The 13,905-nt window shown below is 55.0% G+C and overlaps 1 long non-coding RNA gene across 1 annotated transcript in view; it reads left to right on the plus strand.

Annotated features, from left to right (window-relative positions):
* The window catches only part of LOC121233732, a 35,765-nt gene that overhangs the window by 12,552 nt on the left and 9,308 nt on the right, over positions 1 to 13,905 (plus strand). Inside the window, exon 2 of the long non-coding RNA XR_005933790.1 lies at positions 8,728 to 8,797. This is a non-coding gene — a long non-coding RNA (uncharacterized LOC121233732). The remainder of the gene's footprint in view (positions 1 to 8,727; positions 8,798 to 13,905) is intronic.

Raw genomic sequence — 13,905 nt, forward strand, 5'->3', positions numbered from 1 at the left:
CAAGTCAGAAAGGTTGCCTCTTCTTTTCCCTTGATTTCTGCAAGTCCTGCACAGGGCAGGAGTGAATTGGACCTTTTGTCACTGCAGCTCCGTGTTTTCAGGCAGCAGAGGTGCATCTGTCCTTGTGGCCTGTCAACAGGCTCTGTTAGCAGGAGACCCTCAGGAAAAGGCTGGCGAACACAGTATCCCCTCTTGTCTCCTGGTGGGGGGAATATTAGATGAATAAATATCCCCAGGCAGGTCAGCCAAATAAGGCCCTCCTGATTTGGACAAATCAACCAAAGCAGACCACGTGGTCATCAAGCAGTCCCCTCACTTTCGGGAGCATGTAACACACAGCTTCTTGGTGGGATCAGCCAGCTTTCTCCTTGGTGTGGACAAAACTCCCCTGTTTCATAGGAGGTGATAAACAAGCCCTGGACCTCATCCCTTGGCTCCAGGGCACACAGTTGCAAAGCTCCTCTGATCGGTGTGGGAGGAAGTGCCTCCACCCTCTTTATGGCTGCCTGGTAATGAGCCCCAGCTGTAAGCCTCTCCCTTCCATGCCTGGAAGCCCAGGCTGGCCTCGAGGGGTGGGGCACAGGCTGTTTAACCCATTCCCTGGACAGACAGATGGACAGATGGACGGATGCACGGACAGATGCTCCCCAGCTGCTGCTGAAGCACTGGGAGCCTCTCTCTGCTGGGTTGGCTGGCTGCGTTGCCAGAAAGGTGCCGAAAGGCTGGGGGTGCAGCAGCGTGCGGGTCGTGCAGCGGGGGGAACAGTGATGGTTTTGCTCGCTCCTAGCTCGAAGGCGCACCAGGGAGCGACCTCTTCCCTGGGCTCCTGGCTCTGCTGGTGCCCGAGCATGGCCAGGAGGTGTGGGGCTTGGCAGGGGGACAGGTTGTCCCCAACACCTTCTTCACAGGGCTGTTCCTGGTGGCTCCTGCCACCACCATCAGGCTGGGGACGTCCATCCCACGGGTGCGCGGGTTTGTGGGTTACTGCAGGTTGCCCTCTCCTTCCGCAGCCCAGCATCCCAGCAGCACCTGGGGCTTTGGCTCCTTTTCTTGAAGCAGCTTTTGTCCCTTAGAGAAAGTCGGCGGCAAGGAACCATCTCCGGCTGGCTCTCTTGTCCAGGCGCAGGCGAGTGGCCAGGCAGCCGCTGGTGTGATGCCTACGTAGCACCGCGCCACGGAGACAGGGCAGGGGATTCCTGAGGTGACGGGGCTGAAGTGCGAGAGCGGAGCTGCGCTGGATGGTGAGAGGCTTTCTCTGCTCACATAGCTAATAGACTAATTAGCAAGGAGCTTGAAACTTGGCTGTGTTTGTTGTCAAATGCAGGCCCCTTTCCAAGTGGTGTTAACAGCCTTCCCTTTTCACTCTGGGTGCATTGTACAGCCGGGGCTTTTCTGCTGCTTCACAGAGGATTCTTCATTTAGTAATAGATATAGGCTGAATAGCTGTTGCAGCTATAGGTAACAGGAGGGTCAGGAGCAAGGGGTGGCCGGGAGGAGGCAGGAAGGGGGCAGGGTCCTTGGGCTGGGAGAGCAGCAGGAGGCTGGGAGAGGGGATGGAGGGGGCACTGACCCAGCCATGCATAACACGCAGCTGGGCTGAGGGCAGCGGGGGACTGCGGGCACACTGCGGGCTGCCAGCGTGGATTGAGGGGCTCGGCCAGCTGAGGTCGTTGGGGACTTGGTGGCAGAGGGGGATGCCTATAGGCAAGAGAGGAGCGCATGGGCAAAGGTGTGCTTCTGAGCCAAAGGTATGGCTCCTTGTGCCATTTGCCCACTTCTAATTAAGATGCCAATGTTGAAATGATTCCTTTGAAAAATGCTCCCCTTTCACATGAGAGACAAAAAGTTCACACAGGCGAAAGGCTGCCGGCACGGGCAGGACGCTGGCAGCATGCGGGCAAGGGGTGGGCGAGCTTCCCCACCACCCTGCTGCCAATGCAAATCTCCCAGCGCAGCTGAGCCGAGCCCAGGGGAAAGCGGGAGGGTTTCTGCCGAGTTCCCACAAGCGCAAGAGCGGAGGCTGTGCCTGCAATCACGTCTGCCCACAGGCAGCGAGCGGCCTTTGTAGGCGGCCTGGATAATGGTTATTCACTGCCGGCAGGAGCGGGGACTCTCGTGCCCGCGGGGCCACCCCTCCATCCGGACACCTGGCATTTCAGTCCCCTCCAGCGTCCCAGCTGGTGTGCTCCTGACTCTCCAAATTCAGCTCCTCCTCAGGAGCATCATCCCTTGGTTCCCCCTGCGGTGCCTGAGAACAAAGTGGCCAGGAGCTTCTGAAGCTACCCTGTCCCCCCAGCCTGGTGCTTTTTGCAGAGAGGGCAAGGTAGGGAGGCGAGGGCTTTGCAGGAGATTGCCTGCAACCAAGGCTGGAGGCAGGGGAGATGCCTGCAGCCCTGGCTGTCCCTCAAGTGCTCTGCAGTGCCTGAAATGGTATAATTCACACCTTCACCACACACTCAAATACCGCCCCAGCCAGAGTGAGGTGAGCACCTGCCAGCCACACACAAATATTATCTGGGTGTCACGGCAAATATTAGGCACAGGGCCTGGAGCGTGCCCAGCCTCACCTGGAGCTCCACGAAGGCTGCTCGCCCGCGGCAGGCCTGGCTTTCCCGCAGATGCTTGCAATGGCATGGCAGCGCTGCTGCTGTTTTCTTTGGATTGGGGCCAACTGCTTATGGAAGAGCAGCCGAAGCAGCGCGGATGGCAGGTAGTGCAGCGCCGGGGTGGGGGGGTGCCCTGCCGATGCAATGGCTCACATCCCCAGCATGGCGCAGTGGAAGTCGCCCAAAACCTCAGAAGTAGGATGGTGGTTTGGCAGAGTCATGACTCCGTGACAAAAGCCATGACTGAAAGTGTTTGACATATCCACACTCATTTATGCGATGCTCGAAGCCAGAAATGGCTTCCAAAAACATGTCCCCTCCTGCTGCCAGAGATCCAGGAGGAATTAACTCCCTTTAATAGCAGCCAGGAGACCTAATATCAAACCAGGTATTATTTGAGCCCTCTTACGCCCTTGCCACTTACTGCCAGGCTTTGGCCCCTGTAAAATCTCTTTGAAGACCATCTAATGAGCACGCCATGCATACCCAACGTTAGCCAGCCCACGAGCTGCCTGGGAGCTGGTCACAGTGTGTGGAGTGCGACTAGCCACCTAGTCACACTGGCTGTGCTCCTCTTCCCCAACTGAGCCACCAGCCAGGCTGCAACAAGGCCAAAGAGACTTCTGAGATTGCTGTGTAGCCTGCCGAGGTGTTGAACCCCGGCACTGACAAGCTGGGGATCTCACTATTTGGACCTCGGGGCCGAAGTTTTCCATGAACGTCAGCTTCTAGTCTGGAAAATAAGTTTGGCGACAGGGTCAGGTTTCCAGCTGAGAAAAATGAATGATCTCACTACCAAGCGGGCTATTTCCAGAGCGGCATTTCCCAAACGGAGTGCTCCGGTGCTAAGCTCCCCCGAAGCAGCACTGGTGGTACATGGCGGGACCAGGCTGTTTCCCAGTGTGCCAGCTTGGTTTCATCATTTCCTTCGCTTTCCCTCTTTGTGTTAGGGATTTCAGTGCAGAGGCCTGGCTGCTTTTGCATTTCCTGCTTTTTTCTATGTTTGCCTTTCTGGGTCTGGATGTCTCCTCAGTTTTCCGAATGCTGGTAATTCCCACCCATTCACCTCCCTTCTAAGCTCTGAGTTCACACATCTATTAATTCGTTGCTCATTTGGGATCCAGGCCTAGAGGCTGGGCAACCATGGAGGCAGTCTCTGTCCTAGGTAGTTCTTGGTTTAAACAACCCCTGTAATTCCCTTTGAGTGACCTCTTCCCTTCTAGTCCTTATACTTTATCCCTTAACTTGGCTCCTTCCTTCTGCCCCTTCCCCTATCTGATCCCGTCACTTCTTTCGCTTTTCATCCCTGATTTCGACTGATCCCAACTCCTCCCTCTGCTACTTCTTGGCCCCTCTTCTTCCTCTCCCCCAGTGACCTGCTTGCTTCTCTGGAGGAGACAGGGAAGAGGCACGGGGGTCCTCACTGTGCTTGTGCCTCTGTGACGAAGGGGTGAATTCAGAGGTGTAGCATCCTGAAATTGGCAGCAGAGGGACAAACGTGGGCTGAGACGGGAGAAGCTTTCAAGGCATTTGGAGAGACAGCTCCAGTAAGTAGCCTCAGCCTAATACACCCTGCTATTCCCGCAGGCAGCTATCTTGCTGTTTGGGGCGGTGCTGGTAGGAAGGTGAGGAACAGGTGGAGGACGGGTGGGAAGCCTGCCGGTGGCACAAAGCTCCACTGCCACAGGATTCAGCCATCCCCACCTTTGCCCAGAGTGGGGCCCTGGGGGGAATCACTGGGTCCCAGGGGGCTGGGGGTGGGAAATGCCCTGGCAGAGCTGAGGGCCCCTGGGGAAAGCAGGAAAATGGCCAGGCACCCTGGCTGAGGTCTCTACACTGACACAGTCAGAGAAGCTGCTGCTCCCATTTCCTACAGCAAAGAGCAGCCTCCCAGCAGCACTGCCTCAGGAAAGGTCTGCTAAAGGGCTGCTGACGTAGGGGAAGCTGCAACAGCTGACAGCAGGTGGGGATCTGCCCTTGTCACCTGGCTGGACCGACAAGCTTGGCATCTTTTGCATCTCCTTTTTCTGTCGTCAGCAAGATCCAGATTTCCTCACCTGCCTTCAGGTGTAATGCTCCCAGCAGAGTTATGTCTGGCTGGTTTCCAAAGGCAGAAAGGGAGAACTGAACCTCCTCTGACATCCACTTGGTGTAAGCACCCACCTTTTCTGCTGTGAATGGCAGAAAGCACAAAACTGTCAAACAAACAGATCTTGGAGAACATGGGAAGGCAGGTTCTCCGCAGTCCCACTTTCCTGTCTCAGCAGTGCCCCACTGAATTTGCTCCACAGACACCAGAAACAAGTCTCTGCAGTGGCCAGCCTTGCCCACATGCCACAGGCTCTCGCAAATTGGAGTGGGAACTTCCTGCTTCCTCTGCTGCTGCTTGCACAGGCTCTGAGCTCATCTGGTCATGCCATTCGCGATGAAGAACCTGAGGAAGGAAATGCTGGTGGTGTCCATCTTTGACAGCTTGGGCAAGGAAGGGAGGGGGTGTCCTGGGCATGGAGCTGGAAAGCTATCTGCACCAGCCGGCACCTGACACGGGATGGGCAGAGCTGTACAGGAGAGCAGGGCCTTTCCCTTAGCCCCGTGGTGGCAAAGAGGTTGTCACATCACCCCAGTGCTGTGCCCAGTGGTCTGAAATGAAGTCCAACATGCTTTTGTTGGACCTTGCCATGCCTCGGCCAACAGGCCAAGAAGCCTTTCCACCAGAAGCACAACACTGAACAGCCCCCGTGTTTGGAGAGCTCTCTAGGGTTGGTTTGGGCTTGCACTTTGTTTGCATCTCTACCCATCTTAGCTGCTCAGCTCAGGCCACCTGGATCAAAGGCTCACCCTTCCTCACTGAACACTGCAAAGGCAGTTTGCAGGGTGGGGTGAGTGAAGGATGTGATTAGATCTGCCTCATTTGCCTCCTTTGTTTAAAGGAACGTGATGGCAGCCCATCACCAATCTAGCTTTGTCCAGTTTTATAGATACGTAATTACTCATCTGCTTCAAGAAACCTGGATTATTATTTGGAACCCCATACAGAGAAAATTAATACTTTGCTGGGACTGGGAGTATAAATTACTCCCAGTAATGTGTCCTTCAGGCATGCTGCAGGGCAGGAGCAAGGGACAGGGGCAGAGCCAGGGGTCTGGGGCTGGCCAGGACAGTAAGGACATGAAGATGAAAAGTGCTGTCTTCATGCAGCAGTTGTTACATGTCAGACCTGCTCATACACTTAAAGCTCTTTAATGCTTTTGCCCTCTGATAGCCAGAGGCTAGATAGTGGGCTGCTACAGTGAATAACTGAGAAATGAATAAAATATTTACAAGCATAACTGGTGTGAGCTCAAAAGCTGGTGGTTCTGCCTCCCCATGTCATTTGCCTCTCCCTGCCCACGGCCTTTTTCATGTTTCCCATGCAAAGAGCCAGGGCTCTGCCGCAATGCCCCACTGGGCTGTTCTGCAAGTGACACCCAGCAAAGGAGGTAACCTGCTGACCAGGAGCATCTCAGTACCCTGAAAAGGCATCAGCCACCCCCCCCAACACCACGCGCTACCATTTCCGCTTGGGTTTGTCTGCTGCAGGGTGACCATCTTTCTCAGAGTATTTCAGTGGGTCTGCTTTACTCTGAGGAGTAGTTGAAGTAGGTTGGATATACCAAAAGTGAGCAAACACAGGTGCAGATGGCAGTGAAACGCAGCTGACAGCCACTGGCATGACAGCCGTGACCCACAGAGACTGCTGCAGGCTCTATCCCTGCATAGCTGTGCTGCTACTACCTCCCCAGAGAGCTGAAGTAATACGTGCTCTTTGGGACGTAGGGACACTTTGGTTGTGGTGTTGATATATTCTTAGTTGCGCCAAGGATGGGTTTAAGTAGCCAAGTTACTACGTGCCTATTGTCCGGTGCGTGATATTACAGGGACTTTCCTACCCCAGCGGTGTGACCCACGTGTGTGTAACCGTTACTGACAGCTGCTGACTCATGGGTTCAGCACACCTCCGGCTCTGGAGACTGCTCTCCAGCCTCCAAAATAGCTGGAAACCTTGTTCATTTTCAGGAGATGAGGAGGAGAAGGAGACTAACACTTAGTTAACTCCCAGCTGGCCCATGACATAATGCACAGAGGTGCACATGAAGAAACCACATCTTATAAAATGCTCCACTGTGTCTGCTTCTTCCCTTCCCTTCCCTTCCCTTCCCTTCCCTTCCCTTCCCTTCCCTTCCCTTCCCTTCCCTTCCCTTCCCTTCCCTTCCCTTCCCTTCCCTTCCCTTCCCTTCCCTTCCCTTCTTCCCTTCCCTTCCCCTTTGTGTGAGTTTGATATGAATGTAGGGGAAATTGTGCTTGAGTGTGGAATATGAATTTTGGGTGCATTTGGGGAGACATTTTTCAGTGGGGGGTGCAAGTGAGACCTCTTTTTTTCTCCTGAGTTGGTGGGTGAGAAGCAGGAGCAGGACAGGATGCTCCCAAAGAGGGGTGCAGGAGCGCGGCCAGGCTGCAGGGGGTTGAGCGGAGGGAGGAGCCTCACTGCTCTGCGGACTCCTCAAGGGCGCGGGAGCCTTGCTGGGCTGGGAACCGCTCCAAAACTGCTGACACAGGCAGAAGGGAGCAGCAGCAGCGTGATCCCCAGCGCGGCATCGCCCGCGGGCCAGCGGGAGGAGGCACGTGGCCTTGGGACGGAGGAGGTCACCATTTCTCTTTCTTTGGTCAAAAATGGCAGGTGGGCTGGTGTGATAGAAAAGCACACCCGCCTGCTTGGAAACTTGTGATCACCTGGATGGCACCAGCCGGCGGCGGGGGGCCGGAGGGGCCGCCGGGGATGTGCGTGGTGGCACGTGCTGCCCTTGGGGCAGGTGCAGCCCCCGTCGGAGCTGGCTGGGCGCAGGGGGGGGGCCAGGGATGAGCAGTCAGTCACCGGTCACCCGCCCCGCTGCTTGCCAGCTGATGGGGGCTGCGTGCAGGGAGCCTCAGCTGACGGGCACGCCGGCTGCCAGCCCAGGCCTTTTGGCACAGCAGCGCGTGCCTCCCGGCCCCGGCACACACACCGGCTTGCACGTTGCTGACCGCACGTACATGCCCCGCAGCCCAGAAGGCCCTGGCAGCGTCCACGCGTCCCGGGCTCCCAGCCGCCCCTGCCGCGCTCCTTGTCTGCCTGCCAGCCAGTGCCCCAGATCCGCTTCCTCCCTCTCTCTCTCTCTCTCTTTCTCTTCCTTCTTTTTTCCTCTCTCCCAGTTGCAGAAGGAGAGGCCGGAGGGGGGAGAAAGGGGATACTAGAAGTGAATGGGGGGCAAGAGGGGATGCCTGAAGGACCAGGGGCATCACTGCTCCGCCTGTCTGGAAAGGGATGGGTGCTCATCCCGCCACCACAATCGCTTCCAGAGAAGTCACTTCCTTCCCTCCCTCCGGTCTTTGTTTCATGCCACAAAGGAGGAGAGGACGGTCTCAGTGTCAGGTGGGGAGCGTGTCCCCTATGGGGAGGCGAGCAGCTGCTGTGCCTGGGATTGTGTCTTGGTCCCTGCTTCTGCTGCCCAAAGCAGAGGGGTAATGCTGCCAGGTGGGCCTGGGACCCCTGGGCCTCTCCCAGCATGGACTAAGCCATCACTTCCCCTTCTTCCCTGTGTCACCTCAGGGACCTGCTGTGACACACACGGCTGGGTGGCCTGGCCCAGGCTTTGGAGTAGGTGGTGAGCCCATCAGGAAGCTGTACAAAACACAGCAGAAACACTGTCAAATGAAGCTTTCAAGGCCTCTACAATGTCTACTGGGGACAGCTTGAAGGATGCCTGGAGGATAAAAAGGGACACACCAGGACCCTTCTGGATATTAGCAGTGTGCTGGGGGTTGCTTGCATTCATGTTTGTCAGTGTTCCCTGTGACGTCCAAGATGATGTCCATCTCCCCACTGTTCCTTCAGATCCCTGGCTCTTTTCCAGCTTGCACCAAGCCCTTTCTCCCCCAGCTTTCTAACCCAGAGCTTTTCCAGCCTGAGGTCTTTGCACTGATATCAGGGAAACCTCCTCCTGTATTGTCATAGCCCCAGAAAGGCAAAGGTCCTACGGCAGATTCTTGCCCATACTGGTATGCAAAGCCCTCTGATGCATTTTTCTCCATCTCTCCTTGGTAGGTGGCCCAGGGCAGAAGGCAACCAGGTAGGCTCTGACTCCAGGTTTGAGGGACATCTATAGAGTGACAAGGTGAGTGTTGCTTTCATTGACCTGTGAATCCTGCTCACAGCAACAGCACATTTGGCACTGTATTTTTTTCTCTTTTTTCTTTTTTTTTTTCCCTTCCTTTTTTTTCACTTCCAAAAAGTCTGTCCTCTTGAGGTCTCTGACCGGGAACAGTGAACTCTTCCCTCATCCAGGCAGGCTCCAGGTTCTCGTGGTCACTGCCCTAGACTTCCCAATCATCCTACTGTTCATAGTCAGTCCCTCCCTGTTAGTAAGAGGAAGGGCCAACGGCATGATTTTTCCTTTGGACCCTCTCATGGTGAACGTGCCTGTCTGACTGTGCCACATGGCATAACCTTTACCCACCGCGAGAATGTCTGCTCACATCCACATGCCCAGAGATGTCGGGGGGCAACTTGCCTCAGTGACACCTCATGCCAGCAGCGCTTTCTCGTGCCAGCAGCCTCAGTGCACCCAAGGGACTCACTCCACAAGCATGTCCTCCCCAGCAGGTTTGTCCTGGCCACGCTTACAGTGCTGGCTCCTGCAGTGAGCCACATGCTGTGGTCACCTCCCCTGGTGCATGTCTGCAGGAGCTGGTTAGTGACCCTGCCCATTTTATTCCTAATTTGCTTAGAAATCTGAATGACTGTGTTTCCCCAGACACATTGCCTTGTGCTGGCACGCCAGCACTTGTGGGCGCTGTTGGATATAGCCATGTGTCCTCAACGTGGAGGTGTGTCTCCCTTCCCTCACCCATGTTTCTCCTTTGGCATTTACCCCTTGGTTCTTTACCCCTAAGGATTTTCCCCCTGAGCTCTTTGCTGTTGATCCGCCACCCCCCAAGCATTATCAGCCCCCTCTGACTATCTTGTCCATGGAGATAGTGACCAGCTAGGCCACAGGGGTGACTGAGTGATTGTCACAGATGACAATGGGCTCCACCTCATTTTCTCCTGTGTGTGTGCCGACGGGCCTTTTCGATTCCCACCAGTCTCTCATTTCAGAGAAATCTGCCCAGTAACTCCCAGGACTTGAGAGCACAGTTGTGTATGCTTGTATAGCTTGAAGGATACCTAGCCAGCCCTGCCAGTCTTGAAGGTAAGTGTTTTTCATCTTTTCATCCAATCGCTTCCTGTAAGAAAAGACAAGTCCATCCTCATTGAGTCCAAAATCTCACATGTGCCAGCACTGCCTTTCTTCTGTCCTCATTCCTGGAGGAGATGCTGCACATACCTTTGGCTCTCCAAAATCATATTTGAATGTAGAAAATCTTCCTTCAGCAGAAAATTTGTGCTTTCTTAGCAAAAGGAAATCTCTGAATTTGTTGATGTTCTTGGGAGACTTCTCCAAGACTTTTCCCTTGGTACTGCAAGGGCAGTGTGGACAGTGCTGATTTCTTTATGTGACCCCAGAGTATCTCAAGCCATGCTTCTGGCTGCAGGTCGGTAATGAGGCCAGTCATTTGTTCGGGCTTCTGTGGATAACTATGTCGGGGCCAAGCATTGTGCCAGTGAGCTTCTTTTAAGGACTGATTTTCTTCTGCACAGTCAAGACTCAGGCAGCTTATTATTAACCTCAAAGCTTGATGGCTTGCTTTGCATTGACATTTTAGTCTGCATTTTCACTGACTCCAACACACAGCTGCTGCACTTCCACACACCCCTATTGTCTCCTTGCACTTGCTTTGAGCTCCACCTTACCAGACCACCTTTCCCAATGTCACACCTCAGTGAAACTTGTCATGTCCTTCACCCATGCACAGAGAAGAGGCCCTGTGAGGACAACGTTGAGTATTCAATCAGCCTGCCCCAATTACTTGTCCCAGCAACCCAGTGGAGTAGGGAAATACAGCCTTGCTCTTCTAGACGGGCAAAGTGATATGACAGCAGCAAGTGGGAAGCCAGTAGCAGAGACATCACTTGAATGCAAAGCTCCAGAGTGCCAGGCGTAGGTCAGGACAAATGTCACCATCCTGAAGGACAATAGCAGGCAAAAACATGTATTTTGCCCACACCCAAGCAGCTGACACTGACAGCAGGAAAGAATGAGAGGAGATTTGCTAAAAAGGACTAATTATGAGGCTGTGCCTGAGCTCAGACCTCCTGCTTAAAAAGTCCCTCTGCATGTGAGTGAGCATACAGCGGTGACCTTAGCGGGGCAAACCTCGGAGACCGCGGGAGGTCTGAGGGTGCCAGGCAAAAGAAAGGATGAACCTATGCCAGCCCATCTCTGTGGAGAGGTGAAGCAGGAGTCCAAAAATAGCCCCCCACTCTGCTGCCAAGAGCAGCAAGCCTTTGATAAACAGTTTAAAAATAACCTCAGCGGGAAAGACATCGCAGCTCCCTCCATCAGAATTGGATTTGTGTTGTGTTTGCCTTCCCATGCCCCTGCCAGCTCGCCGCTGAGCATGTTGCTCACGTGATGCCTGCTGCCTGTGGATGCTGGCCCTGGCTAGGATTTGGGTAACCATGAGGGACTGTGAAGATGCTCAGCTATATTTTGCTGCTGCAGCAAGAGTTTGTCCTGGCCGGGAGCAGGAGTGGGGAGGTAGCCTGGCAGGGTTGTGCCTGGTCGGGGCTACAAAGTGCTTTTCGTGTTGCAGCTTCCCACCCTCCTGTTGACACAAGGGAACGGATTGTGAGGGTGTCAAGCGGAGAGGGGAAAGCGCGGGGAGGTCTGCTGCAGGAAACTGGAGCCAGACACGTTGAGGGCCAGCATGTCCTGGAGAACCCTTCCCGGGGAAGGGGGGCAGCAGGGGCCCTCAGCTCCACGTGCTCTCACCCAGCGCTGGGACAGAGAGCGGGGGCAGAAAGTAGCCCTCCGTGCCTCCCCTCCACACCCCCGGGATAACAGTGCAGGCCATAGCCAGGAGATCACACTGGGATGCAACTCCATTCCTGTCTGGCTGCCCCAGTACAGCAGCACCTCTCCCTAGAGAAAGTGGGATTTTGTGGGCTGAATCACCCGGGATGCTGGTTCTGCATGGGGGACCTCAAAGCTCTGGTCACCTGCATAGGCAGCCCTGGCAAGCAGCAGAGCAGCAGGGCTCATTGCACCGACACAGGGTCTTGGGCAAGATGGTCTCAGTGCTATATGAAGGGACAACTCTTGTATCCCCCTCAGCCCAGTGCCACTGTGCACCCGCTCCTCCACATTTGGGACACAGACTCTGCACTGCTCCCCTGCTCCGGCTGCCTGGCAAAGCCCCATCCAGAGAAGCAGGGAGCAGGGCCTGGAAAGAAAAAGTCATACACGGACAGAAAAATCTCATACTTTGGAAGGTTATTGTATTGCTCTTGTGGGTGGGGAAGAGTGGGAGGGAGGTGGGGCAACGCAGGGGCAGGCAATCCTTCTCCAGACGTTGTCACTCCAGCACAGTGATCCTTGGAGAGCCCTTGCCATACTGCTGCCAGCAGGCAGGAGCCAATTAAGGGCAATTAGGGTGGAAGCAGAGAAGGCGCCCCTTTAGCTGCCGCCAGAGCGGCCGCTGGGAGCACTGGCAGGGCTCCACACTGTAAGGTTATTAGAGTTCTCCCCCATATTGTCCTTGGAAGAGATGCTTCAGAAGCCGTCTGCTCAGAGCAGCAAGATGAAAGGGAGACCTCCTTTGATGTGCTCGCCCAGGGCCTCTGCTGTGGTGCATGTAATCAACCTTAGCACTCCTCCAGCACCTTCCACTGCTGTTAATTACCTAGGCCGGTTACCCCAATATCTGAGGTCTCCCAGGCAGAACAGGACCCCCCAGGGCACAGACGTGGCCTCTGCCCCACACAGTGAATCCTTTTCCATGAAACAAGATGCAGCAAGCAAGGGCAGAGAACAGTAATGAGGAGAGAGGATCTGGGGCAGAGGGCTAGCCAGTCTCCATTAGGAGAGGAAGAGAGGCACAGCCGAAGATGAGTGAGCTCGCTCACAGCCACACAGGCTGTGGCACGGACCCAGGGCTCTTCCTGGGGGCCCACACGCTCAACAGCTGGATACAGATGATCTCAAAGCCTCCCTCCTATCTGCACGTACTGCCACAGGACACCAAACCATATGGAATAACAGTGGCTGAGCTTGCAACAGCTTTGTTGCTTATTTTGTCCCAACATTTACAAAATCCCCTTCCTTGGCCACCCCTTCCTCCCCTACAGCTCCGGCAGCTGAGGAACAGCAGAGGCACGAGATGGGGCAGCTCTGTTATGTGTCATGAGGATGTCCCCTTGGCCCACTGGAGAGATGCTCTCTCCAATCCCTGTTCTACAAGCCTGAGTACTAAGTGCCTCTGGGCAGCAGTGTCCTGCCAAAACAGAGATCTCCCCACGGCACAGAGTTTCCTAATATGTTGCCCACAACACCCTTATTCCTTTCCCCCTCCCCGTCCTGCTTCTTGGACAGTCCCTCTCCCTCCCTGCGGGTCACACCTCCCCATCTTTATTGTCATGCTTTGCTGCTCCCAATGTCACTGTGCCCATCCTGTGTTGCTCCCCCAACACAGACCTTAGCATGCTGTCCTGCATTATTCTCAGTGCCAGAGGACTGCAGCGGGGGTGAAGCTGGAAGAGGAAAGAAGTGCAGCTTTTACCGTTGGGCATGGGTTGTGATGGGATGGGAAGACAGTCCATGGTAACTTGCCATCCTCCTAGAATCTGTATTTTTCCTGCATCCAGGAGCTGCTGCTGGATGGACTTCAACTTTGTCTTGACGTGGAGGAGAGCAGGAATGCCATCAACTCTAGACATCAGTCCTTCTGTCTCCAGACTCTGGGCATTGTTGGTTTGGGCCAAGTTCCCCACAGTCCTTTGCAAACCAAGTGGCCCTACCTAGGTGATCTGTTGGGCCTGTCCATTGCCCTGCCACCCTCCCTCTTCAGCTGGATGGCTCCTTGCGTTTCCCAGCCAGGCAAGCCTGCTGACTAAAGCTGCCATCTCCAGCACTGTACACAGCAGCACGGTGGGAACGGCAGGCTCTGAGCATGCTGTCTCACAGTCTCCAAAGCAAAGGTGGACCCAGGGCACTTCCATGGGTTTTCCATCCACAGATGCCACCACCCATTTGGAAGGAAGCAGCCAGCCTTGTTTTGAGCAGCTTCCTTGTAAATGCACCCTCTCTGAGCAGCACACAGCTGCCTGACCGGACAAAGCAAC

The sequence above is a fragment of the Aquila chrysaetos genome, chromosome 13 (assembly GCF_900496995.4).
Source record: "Aquila chrysaetos chrysaetos chromosome 13, bAquChr1.4, whole genome shotgun sequence".
NCBI lineage: Eukaryota > Metazoa > Chordata > Aves > Accipitriformes > Accipitridae > Aquila > Aquila chrysaetos.